The sequence below is a fragment of the Lolium perenne genome, chromosome 1, assembly GCF_019359855.2.
Source record: "Lolium perenne isolate Kyuss_39 chromosome 1, Kyuss_2.0, whole genome shotgun sequence".
Lineage (NCBI taxonomy): Eukaryota > Viridiplantae > Streptophyta > Magnoliopsida > Poales > Poaceae > Lolium > Lolium perenne.
This window is the reverse complement of record NC_067244.2, coordinates 144,239,756-144,255,972: the sequence shown is the minus strand read 5'-3', so window position 1 is coordinate 144,255,972 and position 16,217 is coordinate 144,239,756. Positions and strand designations below refer to the sequence as shown.

At 42.4% G+C, this 16,217-nt stretch overlaps 1 long non-coding RNA gene across 1 annotated transcript; it reads left to right on the top strand.

Annotated features, from left to right (window-relative positions):
• The first annotated feature begins 14,697 nt into the window (after positions 1-14,697).
• LOC139832174 (uncharacterized) lies at positions 14,698-15,965 on the top strand. The gene is made up of 3 exons (XR_011746855.1): positions 14,698-14,950; positions 15,044-15,242; positions 15,352-15,965. It is a non-coding gene; the product is annotated as an uncharacterized lncRNA (long non-coding RNA).
• Positions 15,966-16,217: the final 252 nt, after the last annotated feature.

Below are 16,217 nucleotides of genomic sequence, written 5' to 3'. Positions count from 1 at the left end.
AGGGATCATACTTTCACTAGTGGACACTCTCAACATTGATCACATAACTGAATAAACAAATACTACTTTCTCTACACTCTCTTGTTGGATGACAAACACCATTCATTGTGTAGGGCTACAAGAGCACCTCAATGCCGGAGTTAACAAGCTCCACAACATTCGATGTTCATATTTAAATAACCTTAGAGTGCATGATAGACCAACACAATTATACCGAGTACTAACATAGCATGCACCTGTCAACATCAGCTATGAAAGGGGGAATAGATCACATCAATACTATCATAGTAATAGTTAACTTCATAATCTACAAGAGATCACAATCATAACCTACGCCAAGTACTACATGATGCACACACTGTCCACATTACATCATGAAGGAGGAATAGACTACTTTAATAACATCACTAGAGTAGCACATAGATGATATTCAACTAGATCACAAAGCTCCTGATCACATAAAGATCACATGGGAGAGAGAGATGAACCACATAGCTGATGCGCGTGGTTGACGTATTGTCTTTTCGTTCGACACGCGTCCGTTGGGAACCCCAAGAGGAAGGTGTGATGCGCACAGCGGCAAGTTTCCCTCAGTAAGAAACCAAGGTTTAATCGAACCAGTAGGAGTCAAGAAGCACGTTGAAGGTTGATGGCGGCGAGATGTAGTGCGGCGCAACACCAGGGATTCCGGCGCCAACGTGGAACCTGCACAACACAACCAAAGTACTTTGCCCCAACGAAACAGTGAGGTTGTCAATCTCACCGGCTTGCTGTAACAAAGGATTAACCGTATTGTGTGGAAGATGATTGTTTGCAGAAAACAGTAGAACAAGTATTGCAGTAGATTGTATTTCAGTAAAGAGAATTGGACCGGGGTCCACAGTTCACTAGAGGTGTCTCTCCCATAAGACGAACAGCATGTTGGGTGAACAAATTACAGTTGGGCAATTGACAAATAAAGAGAGCATGACAATGCACATACATATCATGATGAGTATAGTGAGATTTAATTGGGCATTACGACAAAGTACATAGACCGCCATCCAACTGCATCTATGCCTAAAAAGTCCACCTTCAAAGTTATCATCCGAACCCTCCGGTATTAAGTTGCAAGCAACAGACAATTGCATTAAGTATGGTGCGTAATGTAACTAGTGACTACATCCTTGAACATAGCACTAATGTTTTATCACTAGTGGCAACAGCACAACACAACCTTAGAACTTTACATCACATCGTCCTGTGTCAATGCAGCATGAACCCACTATCGAGCATAAGTACTCCCTCTTGGAGTTACAAGCATCTACTTGGCCGGAGCATCTACTAATAACGGAGAGCATGCAAGATCATAAACAACACATAAGCATAACTTTGATAATCAACATAACAAGTATTCTCTATTCATCGGATCCCAACAAACGCAACATATAGAATTACAGATAGATGATCTTGATCATGTTAGGCAGCTCACAAGATCCGACAATGATAGCACAATGGGGAGAAGACAACCATCTAGCTACTGCTATGGACCCATAGTCCAGGGGTAGACTACTCACACATCACACCGGAGGCGACCATGGCGGCGTAGAGTCCTCCGGGAGATGATTCCCCTCTCCGGTAGGGTGCCGGAGGCGATCTCCTGGATCCCCCGAGATGGGATCGGCGGAGGCGGCGTCTCTGGAAGGTTTTCCGTATCGTGGCTCTCGGTACTGGGGGTTTCGTCACGGAGGCTATTTGTAGGCGGAAGGGCAGGTCAAGAGGCGGCACGGGGGCCCCACACCACAGGGCCGCGCGGCCAAGGGGGGGGGCGCCGCCCTAGGGTGTGGCCCCTCCGTGGCCCCTCTTCGTCTCTCCTTCGGACTTCTGGAAGCTTCGTGAGAAAATAGGCCCCTGGGCTTTGATTTCATCCAATTCCGAGAATATTTCCTTACTAGGATTTCTGAAACCAAAAATAGCAGAAAACAAAGAATCGGCACTTCGGCATCTTGTTAATAGGTTAGTTCCAGAAAATGCACGAATATGACATAAAGTGTGCATAAAACATGTAGATAACATCAATAATGTGGCATGGAACATAAGAAATTATCGATACGTCGGAGACGTATCAGCATCCCCAAGCTTAGTTCTGCTCGTCCCGAGCAGGTAAAACGATAACACAGATAATTTCTGGAGTGACATGCCATCATAATCTTGATCATACTATTTGTAAAGCATATGTAGTGAATGCAGCGATCAAAACGATGTATATGACATGAGTAAACAAGTGAATCATAAAGCAAAGACTTTTCATGAATAGCACTTCAAGACAAGCATCAATAAAGTCTTGCATAAGAGTTAACTCATAAAGCAATAATTCAAAGTAAAGGCATTGAAGCAACACAAAAGAAGATTAAGTTTCAGCGGTTGCTTTCAACTTGTAACATGTATATCTCATGGATATTGTCAACATAGAGTAATATAATAAGTGCAATAAGCAAGTATGTAGGAATCAATGCACAGTTCACACAAGTGTTTGCTTCTTGAGGTGGAAAGAAATAGGTGAACTGACTCAACATTGAAAGTAAAAGAATGGTCCTCCATAGAGGAAAAGCATCGATTGCTATATTTGTGCTAGAGCTTTGATTTTGAAAACATGAAACAATTTTGTCAACGGTAGTAATAAAGCATATGCATCATGTAAATTATATCTTATAAGTTGCAAGCCTCATGCATAGTGTACTAATAGTGCCCGCACCTTGTCCTAATTAGCTTGGACTACCGGATCATCACAATGCATTGTTTTTACCAAGTGTCACAAAGGGGTACCTCTATGCCGCCTGTACAAAGGTCTAAGGAGAAAGCTCGCATTGGATTTCTCGCTATTGATTATTCTCAACTTAGACATCCATACCGGGACAACATAGACAACAGATAATGGACTCCTCTTTTATGCATAAGCATATAACAACAATTAATAATTTTCTCATTTGAGATTTGAGGATTGTTGTCCAAAACTAAAACTTCCACCATGGAGCATGGCTTTAGTTAGCGGCCCAATGTTCTTCTCTAACATATGCATGCTTAACCATATAGTGGTAGATCTCTCTTACTTCAGACAAGACGGACATGCATAGCAACTCACATGAAATTCAACAATGAATAGTTGATGGCGTCCCCAGTGAACATGGTTATCGCACAACAAGCAACTTAATAAGAGATAAAGTGCATAATTACATATTCAATACCACAATAGTTTTTAAGCTATTTGTCCCATGAGCTATATATTGCAAAGGTGAATGATGGAATTTTAAAGGTAGCACTCAAGCAATTTACTTTGGAATGGCGGGAAAATACCATGTAGTATAGGTAGGTATGGTGGACACAAATGGCATAGTGGTTGGCTCAAGTATTTTGGATGCATGAGAAGTATTCCCTCTCGATACAAGGTTTAGGCTAGCAAGGCTTATTTGAAACAAACACAAGGATGAACCGGTGCAGCAAAACTCACATAAAAGACATATTGTAAACATTATAAGACTCTACACCGTCTTCCTTGTTGTTCAAACTCAATACTAGAAATTATCTAGACCTTAGAGAAACCAAATATGCAAACCAAATTTTAGCATGCTCTATGTATTTCTTCATTAATGGGTGCAAAGCATATGATGCAAGAGCTTAAACATGAGCACAACAATTGCCAAGTATCACATTACCCAAGACATTAATAGCAATTACTACATGTATCATTTTCCAATTCCAACCATATAACAATTTAACGAAGGAGAAACTTCGCCATGAATACTATGAGTAAAAACCAAGGACATACTTGTCCATATGCTACAGCGGAGCGTGTCTCTCTCCCATAAAGTGAATGCTAGGATCCATTTTATTCAAACAAAACAAAAAACAAAAACAAACCGACGCTCCAAGAAAAAGCACATAAGATGTGATGGAATAAAAATATAGTTTCAGGGGAGGAACCTGATAATGTTGTCGATGAAGAAGGGGATGCCTTGGGCATCCCCAAGCTTAGATGCTTGAGTCTTCTTGATATATGCAGGGGTGAACCACCGGGGCATCCCCAAGCTTAGAGCTTTCACTCTCCTTGATCATGTTGCATCATACTCCTCTCTTGATCCTTGAAAACTTCCTCCACACCAAACTCGAAACAACTCATTAGAGGGTTAGTGCACAATATAAATTGACATATTCAGAGGTGACACAATCATTCTTAACACTTCTGGACATTGCATAATGCTACTGGACATTAGTGGATCAAACAAATTCATCCAACATAGCAAAAGAGGCAATGCGAAATAAAAGGCAGAATCTGTCAAAACAGAACAGTTCGTATTGACGAATTTTAAAATGGCACCAGACTTGCTCAAATGAAAATGCTCAAATTGAATGAAAGTTGCGTACATATCTGAGGATCATGCACGTAAATTGGCTTAATTTTCTGAGCTACCTACAGGGAGGTGGACCCAGATTCGTGACAGCAAAGAAATCTGGAACTGTGCAGTAATCCAAATCTAGTACTTACTTTTCTATCAACGGCTTAACTTGGCACAACAAAACACAAAACTAAGATAAGGAGAGGTTGCTACAGTAGTAAACAACTTCCAAGACACAAAATAAAAACAAAGTACTGTAGGTAAAAACATGGGTTGTCTCCCATAAGCGCTTTTCTTTAACGCCTTTCAGCTAGGCGCAGAAAGTGTGTATCAAGTATTATCAAAGGGTGATGCATCGTTATCATGAGCTCCCCCATCCATAGTGGTACTAAGGGCTTTGTCAATTTTAGGCCTATAATAATACTTCTTTGGTCTAGGCACTTTAGAGACATACATAAACTTTTGCTCCTTACCCACATAAGCTTTCTCCTTATATTTAAGAGAAGAAAATGTTGAGCCCAAGGTTCCCATAGCTTTTTCAAGTTCGTCAATCCTATTGATTTGATCATCATGGACAGCATTAGTTCCTAGGACACTAATTCTTTCATCAATTCCTCCTAAGGATTTATCAAGTTCATCAGTTTTATCAAGTAATCTTTCCAATTTAGCTTCAATACTTGGAAAATTTTTCTCTATGGTTTCCAATTTTTTCATAACATCTTCAAGAGAGATTTCAGTTTTAACTTTATCAACAGGGGGTATTCCAAATAAACTCTCAATAATGGAACTAGCTTCTAATGCAGGGGTACTTAAGAAGTTTCCTCCTGCGAGACAATCAAGAACATGCCTATTCCAGCTAGAGATACCAACATAAAAATTCCTGAGTAAAATAGTGGTGGTGTGTTTCTTAGTGCACCTATTATGGGCATTACTAATTCTATACCAAGCATCTCTCAAACATTCTCCCCCTCGTTGTTTAAATGTACGAACTTCAACTTCAGGATTACTCATTTTAGTAGTAATAAATAAAGCAAACTAGATAAAGTAAATGCAAGTAAACTAATTTTTTTGTGTTTTTGATATAGCAAACAAGATAGCAAATAAAGTAAAACTAGCAACTAATTTTTTTTTGTATTTTGATTTAGTGCAGCAAACAAAGTAGTAAATAAAACTAAGCAAGACAAAAACAAAGTAAAGAGATTGAGAAGTGGAGACTCCCCTTGCAGCGTGTCTTGATCTCCCCGGCAACGGCGCCAGAAATTTTGCTTGATGCGCGTGGTTGACGTATTGTCTTTTCGTTCGACACGCGTCCGTTGGGAACCCCAAGAGGAAGGTGTGATGCGCACAGCGGCAAGTTTCCCTCAGTAAGAAACCAAGGTTTAATCGAACCAGTAGGAGTCAAGAAGCACGTTGAAGGTTGATGGCGGCGAGATGTAGTGCGGCGCAACACCAGGGATTCCGGCGCCAACGTGGAACCTGCACAACACAACCAAAGTACTTTGCCCCAACGAAACAGTGAGGTTGTCAATCTCACCGGCTTGCTGTAACAAAGGATTAACCGTATTGTGTGGAAGATGATTGTTTGCAGAAAACAGTAGAACAAGTATTGCAGTAGATTGTATTTCAGTAAAGAGAATTGGACCGGGGTCCACAGTTCACTAGAGGTGTCTCTCCCATAAGACGAACAGCATGTTGGGTGAACAAATTACAGTTGGGCAATTGACAAATAAAGAGAGCATGACAATGCACATACATATCATGATGAGTATAGTGAGATTTAATTGGGCATTACGACAAAGTACATAGACCGCCATCCAACTGCATCTATGCCTAAAAAGTCCACCTTCAAAGTTATCATCCGAACCCCTCCGCATTAAGTTGCAAGCAACAGACAATTGCATTAAGTATGGTGCGTAATGTAACTAGTGACTACATCCTTGAACATAGCACTAATGTTTTATCCCTAGTGACAACAGCACAACACAACCTTAGAACTTTCTGTCACTGTCCCAGGTGTCAATGCAGGCATGAACCCACTATCGAGCATAAGTACTCCCTCTTGGAGTTACAAGCATCTACTTGGCCAGAGCATCTACTAGTAACGGAGAGCATGCAAGATCATAAACAACACATAAGCATAACTTTGATAATCAACATAACAAGTATTCTCTATTCATCGGATCCCAACAAACGCAACATATAGAATTACAGATAGATGATCTTGATCATGTTAGGCAGCTCACAAGATCCGACAATGATAGCACAATGGGGAGAAGACAACCATCTAGCTACTGCTATGGACCCATAGTCCAGGGGTAGACTACTCACACATCACACCGGAGGCGACCATGGCGGCGTAGAGTCCTCCGGGAGATGATTCCCCTCTCCGGCAGGGTGCCGGAGGCGATCTCCTGGATCCCCCGAGATGGGATCGGCGGCGGCAGCGTCTCTGGAAGGTTTTCCGTATCGTGGCTCTCGGTACTGGGGGTTTCGTCACGGAGGCTATTTGTAGGCGGAAGGGCAGGTCAAGAGGCGGCACGGGGGCCCCACACCACAGGGCCGCGCGGCCAAGGGGGGGCGCGCCGCCCTAGGGTGTGGCCCCTCCGTGGCCCCTCTTCGTCTCTCCTTCGGACTTCTGGAAGCTTCGTGAGAAAATAGGCCCCTGGGCTTTGATTTCGTCCAATTCCGAGAATATTTCCTTACTAGGATTTCTGAAACCAAAAACAGCAGAAAACAAGAATCGGCACTTCGGCATCTTGTTAATAGGTTAGTTCCAGAAAATGCACGAATATGACATAAAGTGTGCATAAAACATGTAGATAACATCAATAATGTGGCATGGAACATAAGAAATTATCGATACGTCGGAGACGTATCAATAGCTACGGTAGAGCCCTCGGCCCCCGGGGAGAATTACTCCCTCCTCATCATGGAGACAGTGATGGCGGTGAAGATGGCGGTGGAGATGCCTTCCGGGGGCACTTCCCCGTCCCGGCAGGGTGCCGGAACAGAGACTTCTGTCCTCCGAATCTTGGCTTCGCGATGGCGGCGGCTCTGGAACTTTTCCCGTATCGTGGCTTATTCGTTTAGGGTTTTCACGACGGAGTCCTTAAGTAGGCGGAAGGGCAGCCTCGGAGGGGCCCTGGTGGGGCCACACAATAGGGGGGCGCGCCCCACCCCTTGGCCGCGTCGCCCTGGCGTGTGGGGCCCCTGGCTCCCCTCTGGTCTCTCTCCGATGTTCTGGAAGCTTCGTGGAAAAATAAGATACTGGGCGTTGATTTCGTCCAATTCCGAGAATATTTCCTTACTAGGATTTCTGAAACCAAAAACAGCAGAAAACAGGAACTGGCACTTCGACATCTCGTTAATAGGTTAGTTCCGGAAAATGCATCAAAATGATATGAAGTGTGAACAAAACATGTAGATATTGTCATAAAACTAGCATGGAACATAAGAAATTATAGATACGTTGGAGACGTATCAAGCATCCCCAAGCTTAGTTCCTACTCGCCCTCGAGTAGGTGAACGATAACAAGGATAATTTCTTAAGTGACATGCTACCAACATGATCTTGATCAATACTATTCTAAAGCATATGAGATGAATGAAGTGATTCAAAGCAATGATAAAGACAATGACTAAACAACTGAATCATATAGTAAAGACTTTTCATAAATAGTACTTTCAAGACAAGCATCAATAAGTCTTGCATAAGAGTTAACTCATAAAGCAATAGATTCAAAGTAGAAGGTTTCGAAGCAACACAAAGGATGATTAAGTTTCATCAATTGCTTTCAACTTGTAACATGTATATCTCATGGATAATTGTCAACATAAAGTAATATAACAAGTGCAATAAGTAAACATGTAAGAATCAATGCACACAGTTGACACAAGTGTTTGCTTCTAAGATAGAAAGAAGTAGGTAAACTGACTCAACATAAAGTAAAAGAATGGCCCTTCGCAGAGGGAAGCATGGATTACTATTTTTGTGCTAGAGCTTTTATTTTGAAAACATAGAAACAATTTTGTCAACGGTAGTAATAATTCATATGCGTTATGTATAAGACATCCTATAAGTTGCAAGCCTCATGCATAGAATACCAATAGTGCTCGCACCTTGTCCTAATTAGCTTGGATTAACACGGATTATCATTGCGTAACATATGTTTCAACCAAGTGTCACAAAGGGGTACCTCTATGCCGCCTGTACAAAGGTCCAAGGAGAAAGTTCGCATTGGATTTCTCGCTTTTGATTATTCTCAACTTAGACATCCATACCGAGACAACATAGACAACAGATAATGGACTCCTCTTTAATGCATAAGCATTTCAACAACAGATAATATTCTCATAAGAGATTGAGGATTAGTGTCCAAACTGAAACTTCCACCATGATTCATAGCTTTAGTTAGCGGCCCAATGTTCTTCTCTAACAATATGCATACTCAAACCATTTGATCATGAAAATCGCCCTTACTTCAGACAAGACGAACATGCATAGCAACTCACATGATATTCAACAAAAGTGTAAAAGTTGATGGCGTCCCCAGAAACATGGTTACCGCTCAACAAGCAACTTATAAGAAATAAGATACATAGCTACATATTCAATACCACAATAGTTTTTAAGGCTATTTTCCCATGAGCTATATATTGCGGAGACAAAGAATAGAATTTTAAAGGTAGCACTCAAGTAATGTACTTTGGAATGGCAGAGAAATACCATGTAGTAGGTAGGTATGGTGGACACAAATGGCATAGTTTTTGGCTCAAGAATTTGGATGCACGAGAAGTAATCCCCCTCAATACAAGGCTTAGGCTAGCAAGGTTGTTTGAAGCAAACTCAAGTATAAAACGGTGCAGCAAGACTCACATATGAACATATTGTAAGCATTATAAGACTTTACATCGTCTCCTTGTTGTTCAAACACCTTAACCAGAAAATATCTAGACTTAGAGAGACCAATCATGCAAACCAAATTTTAACAAGCTCTATGTAGTTCTTCATTAATAGGTGCAAAGTACATGATGCAAGAGCTTAAACATGATCTATATGAGCACAACAATTGCCAAGTATCAAGTTATTCAAGACATTATACCAATTACCACATGAAGCATTTTCTGTTTCCAACCAAATAGCAATTAACGAAGCGGTTTTCAACTCCGCCATGAACATTAAAGATAGAACTAAGAACACCAGTGTTCATATGAAAAATCGGAGCGTGTCTCTCTCCCACACAAGCATGAATTTATGCAGAGAATGAAAATAACAAAACGAAAATAAAAGCACACAGACGCTCCAAGTAAAGTACATAAGATGTGATGGAATAAAAATATAGTTTCACTAGAGATGACCTGATAAGTTGTTGATGAAGAAGGGGATGCCTTGGGCATCCCCAAGCTTAGACGCTTGGGTCTTCTTGAAATATGCAGGGATGAACCACGGGGGCATCCCAAAGCTTAGACTTTTCACTCTTCTTGATCATAGTATATCATCCTCCTCTCTTGACCCTTGAAAACTTCCTCCACACCAAACTCGAAACAAACTCATTAGAGGGTTAGTGCATAATCAAAAATTCACATGTTCAGAGGTAACACAATAATTCTTAACACTTCTGGACATTGCCCAAAGCTACTGGAAGTTAATGGAACAAAGAAATCCATTCAACATAGCAAAAGAGGCAATGCGAAATAAAAGGCAGAATCTGTCAAAACAGAACAGTCCGTAAAGACAAATTTTTCTGGGGCACTTAACTTGCTCATATGAAAAAGCTCAAATTGAATGAAAGTTGCGTACATATCTGAGGATCACACACGTAAATTGGCAGATTTTTCTGAGTTACCTACAGAGAATTCTACTCAAATTCGTGATAGCAAGAAATCTGTTTCTGTGCAGTAATCCAAATCTAGTATCAACATTACTATCAAAGACTTTACTTGGCACAACAATGCAATAAAATAAAGATAAGGAGAGGTTGCTACAGTAGTAACAACTTCCAAGACACAACAAAACAGTAGCAAAATAAAAACATGGGTTATCTCCCAAGAAGTGCTTTCTTTATAGCCATTAAGATGGGCTCAGCAATTTTAATGATGCTCGCGCAAGAAATAAGAGTTGAAGCAAAAGAGAGCATCAAGAAGCAAATTCAAAACACATTTAAGCCTAACCCACTTCCTATGAAAAGGAATCTTGTAAATAAACAAGTCATGTAAGCACAATGCAACAAGCATAGAAAGGCAACACAAGTGCAATTTCAAGATTCTCAACATAAAGAGGGGAAACTTAATATTATTAAGATGCATGTAACCATGTTTCCCTCTCTCATAATAACTTTCAGTAGCATCATGAACAAACTCAACAATATAACTATCACATGAAACATTCTTATCATGAGCTACATGCATAAAATTATTACTCTCCACATAAGCATAATCAATTTTATTAGCAATAGTGGGAGTAAAACTATCACAACCATCATTGTAATCATCATAAATTGCAGGCATGGTATAATCATAATAACCTTTATCCTCCATAGTAGGTGGCACCAAAATACCACTATCATTATAATTATCATAAATAGGAGGTAAAGTATCATCAAAGAAAATTTTCTCCTCAAAACTTGGGGGACTAAAAATATCATGCTCATCAAAACCAGCTTCCCCAAGCTTAGAATTTTCCATAGCATTAGCAACAATGGTGTTCAAAGCATTCATACTAATAACATTCCCATTAGCATGCATATAAAGTTCCATAGGTTTTTTAATTCTCTCTTCAAACACATCATGTCCTAATTCAAGATAAAGTTCATAAAGATCTCTCATTTTGTTGTTGTTTTCCATTAAGCCTAACTAGTGAAAACAAGAAACAAAAAGATATAATTGCAGGATCTAAAGGAAATACCTTCGAGCACTCACACACCGGCAACAGTGCTAGGAAATAGCTTAGTAGTCGGAGGATGTGAATACCTTTTACCTTACCTCCCCGGCAACGGCGCCAGAAAATAGCTTAGTTGCCGGGGTCCGGAGCGTGAGTGCCTTTTACCTTACCTCCCCGGCAACGGCGCCAGAAAATAGCTTGATGTCTACGCACGCTTCTATTCCTGTAGACAGTGTTGGGCCTCCAAGAGCAGAGGTTTGTAGAACAGCAGCAAGTTTCCCTTAAGTGAATCACCCAAGGTTTATCGAACTCAGGGAGGAAGAGGTCAAAGATATCCCTCAAGCAACCCTCCAATCACGATACAAGAAGTCTCTTGTGTCCCCAGCACACCTAATACACTTGTCAGATGTATAGGTGCACTAGTTCGGCGAAGAGATGTGAAATACAAGTAATATGGATGAATATGAGTGGTAATAGCAATCTGAAATAAAGATGGCAGCGAGTAAACATGCAACAGAACAGTAAATAAACGGAGTTTCAGTGCTTGGAAACAAGGCCTAGGGATCATACTTTCACTAGTGGACACTCTCAACATTGATCACATAACTGAATAAACAAATACTACTTTCTCTACACTCTCTTGTTGGATGACAAACACCATTCATTGTGTAGGGCTACAAGAGCACCTCAATGCCGGAGTTAACAAGCTCCACAACATTCGATGTTCATATTTAAATAACCTTAGAGTGCATGATAGACCAACGCAATTATACCGAGTACTAACATAGCATGCACCTGTCAACATCAGCTATGAAAGGGGGAATAGATCACATCAATACTATCATAGTAATAGTTAACTTCATAATCTACAAGAGATCACAATCATAACCTACGCCAAGTACTACATGATGCACACACTGTCCACATTACATCATGAAGGAGGAATAGACTACTTTAATAACATCACTAGAGTAGCACATAGATGATATTCAACTAGATCACAAAGCTCATGATCACATAAAGATCACATGGGAGAGAGAGATGAACCACATAGCTACGGTAGAGCCCTCAGCCCCGGGGGAGAATTACTCCCTCCTCTTCATGGAGACAGCGATGGCGGTGAAGATGGCGGTGGAGATGCCTTCCGGGGGCACTTCCCCGTCCCGGCAGGGTGCCGGAATAGAGACTTCTATCCCCCGAATCTTGGCTTCGCGATGGCGGCGGCTCTGGAACTTTTCCCGTATTGTGGCTTATTCATTTAGGGTTTTCGCGACGGAGTCCTTAAGTAGGCGGAAGGGCAGCCTCGGAGGGGCCCTGGTGGGGCCACACAATAGGGGGGCGCGCCCCACCCCTTGGCCGCACCGCCCTAGCGTGTGGGCCCCCTGGCTCCCCTCTGGTCTCTCTCCGGTGTTCTGGAAGCTTCGTGGAAAAATAAGATACTGGGCGTTGATTTCGTCCAATTCCGAGAATATTTCCTTACTAGGATTTCTGAAACCAAAAACAGCAGAAAACAGGAACTGGCACTTCGGCATCTCGTTAATAGGTTAGTTCCGGAAAATGCATCAAAACGATATAAAGTGTGAACAAAACATGTAGATATTATCATAAAACTAGCATGGAACATAAGAAATTATAGATACGTTGGAGACGTATCAAGGATCCAGCTGAACGGGGCTGAATGGCAGAGGGGCGGAAGATATGGGCGTTGCTGAGATGGGTTCCATCTGCGATGGAGGCGGAGTCGAGGAAGACATCTACAAGTTGCGGGTGAACTAAAATTAGTCGGAACTACTGCTACACACTAATCGTCTCTACCAACGCCGGTGAAAAAAGCTCGAGCCGAAGACTTACCGGAGATGGTTTCCACGGTGGTCGGAGACACCGACAGCGAGGAATTAGCTGCGGCGGCTCGCCGAAGTTAAGAACTGGATGAACACGGTGCAGCGGCGCTAGCTCCGGCGAACTTTCAGCGGACTCCGGCACGGCGGAAGACTGGATCTCGGTGGCGGTGCTCGACGAAGAGGTGAAATGGGGGAGAATGAAGTGATTAGGAGTGTGCGGTGGGGTATTGATAGGCGCGGGATGAGATTTGTGCTCCGCATCCTGTGGTCGGAACGCAAGCGTCGCGCCGTTGGATGATGGACACGTGTCGAAAACCCTAGTGGTAACAATGGCTAAGGATAAGTTACCACTCAAATTGCCCGAAAAGGGCGCCAAGATTGGCGAAACCATTTGAACCTTTCAAGGTTCCGGGTAAGAGTTTAAAAATGACAAGCCATTATCTCTGCAGGGGAGTAACCCGGAGACTCGTTGTAAAAATGAGGTCGATGGATGAAGTCCCGTGGGATGAAGGATTTTTCCGGCATGCAAGCTGGAAAGGAAAAAATCATGAAGTTGGAGTTCTTCAATTTTCCCCATGTTACCAAGAGGATTGTCGGAAGCAAAGATGATTCGAGTAAGGCGGAAATAAAGAGGTGAATCTCGGAGAACTCTAGGGGCTACTATTGTGGGTATACTACATGGGTGTACCATCGATAGTGCCTAGATCCGGCAATCCCGGGTGACCCGCAGACGGTGATAGTGGCGTATGGCCCATCGGGCGGCCCAGTTGCTGTAGATCAAGATGGATGAAGTCTAGCCTAGGAACAAGGAGCCGGATCCACCGACTAACTCTAGAAGTCGGATCCGGCCTGGCCCATCAGGGGTAGCCGGATCCGGTACGACGCATAAGTGAAGGCGGATCCTTGACGTGCACGGCAAGATATTATACCATAGTTAGGCGACTTGTATTCCGGCTAGGACTCTCCGTATAAACCCTAGATCCTGGCGCCTTTATAAGCCGGATCCCGGGAGCCCTAGAGGGACAACCACAACTCATTGTAACAACGCGAAAACGCCCAGATAATTCCAGACAAACAGGAGTAGGCCGTGTCATCGAACAGGTGTTCCGAAGCTGGGTAAATCGCGCACCACCGTCCCGAGGACTCTCCACCCGATGGCCCCTACTTCTTCTTCCCTCCATGAGGATCCCTCCTCTAGAGTACCATCAAATAGGCAACAACATGGGCCGTCTTCATCGTCCTTCTTCTTGTTCCCGCACCAGGTAAAAGCATCCTTCATCCTATCATCTTTCCACTGACGGATCTTAGTGCATGTCGGGGGGGGGGGGGGGGGGCCCCGCCCCCCCATGATTTGCATATGCATTGAAGAATATTTTTTTGGAAGAACCTAAATTATGGATTTCTGTGTATTTTGCAACTCATGTATTTCATTTTGCCCCCCAGCAAGCTCCGCCATGCATCTTTCATTAAACAAATTGGTCGCTTGCTAATCCTTACTGTACCACAGTACTATACCTCATGTTAAAATACAGAAAGCGTTACCCATGCAACCTTGTATTACTTGTATGCTTCACAGTGTCTTTCAGCCTATGCCTCTGTCTCTGCTCCAATGTGAAAGGTAACTGCGCTGCGCTGCACAGCCTTTTCTGAAACAAGACGCTGCCAAGATCTAATCCTGCTTAAACTTTCCATTCACAGGAGCTACCCTGCTTCTTGTGCCAATGCTGACTAGTTGCGAATCGTTAAGCCTAGCGCTCTTCTGCTTTTTGGCACCATCGAAAGCTTCAACTCTTAGTTTCTTCTTACCAGCAGCAGTCAGTGCAACCACTTCTCTGACGGTTTATCTAGTGACGCAGGTATATCTTCTACATGCGCCACAACTATGCTGCAACTCTGGTTGTCAGCAACGGTCCATTTTATTTAATATATGCCATGAGTTCATTTTTCAGGTTTCTTACCCATTTGCCCCGAGGAGCGAAACAATGTTTCCAGCCATCGAAACGCTCCCCTTGTGCTGCTTACTTGTCAAGCACGTGAACAAGCTTGTTTCAGCGGACAGGGATGACCCATTGGTTACAATGTCTATCAACCTGTACTTACAGATCATCAAGACCACCGTGGTTGAAGCGGTCACCTTCGCATAATCCGGTATGTCTGGTCAACTTCAGTTAGACTTTCAAATTGATAATTCCTATCTTTTATATGAACGATCACATGCCCATTCTCTGTCTTCTCTAATTTACACTAAATTTTTTAGGTGAATGCTGAAAACAGGATTGCACTTGGCGCGAGAATCCATATCCGACAAAGACTGTAGGAGGACCTGCAAATCAACAGGCTCATATGTAACCAGTGCAGCTCGAGAATCCATATCCTACAAAGACTGTAATGAGGACCTGCAAATTAACAGGCTCATATGTAAGATAAACAAGCAAAGCACATGCAGCAGTTTTTTGAAGCTGAACAGTGAGTCCTCACTGCATATTTTTATATTTTATTAAAAATAAAGAACTGTACAAACAGTGCTAGAGAAAAGCACTGGAACAAAAAAAAAAGCTAGAAGAAAGGATCCTACAAAATTATACAAAATTTTCTACCCAAACCTGCAGTCCCGCATAAGATTTCCTCTTAGCCTTGTGAATAAGGAGATGCAGTTCATCTTTTAATTTGCGCCTGGCTCTGTAGAGGCTGGGGGTCAATCCTTTGAAGATAAAATCATTACGTGTCGTCCAAATCGACCAGCAAATAAGAATGATGATTTCCGTGAAGAAAGGCTGCCGAATATGTACTTTGATACTTTGTATATAGCTCTGGATATCATTTGGCATAGTCACTTGAGAGAGATTCCAGGGAGGGCACATGTACTTCCAACATTGTATTGCAAACGGGCAAGTGAAAAATAAATGATCTCTAGTCTCAAGAACTGCTTGATTACACATGATGCATGTGTAATCATTCATAAAGAAATTCTTTCTTTGCAAGAGGGCTCTTGTGTTTATACGATTGTGAATCAGTAACTAGAAGAACACTCTATGTTTATCTTGGCAGCAACTTTTCCATAGCCCCGACCGAAGAAAAAGCCAGAGACCGAGCTCCCGCGACCATGGCCGCCGCAGCTGACTC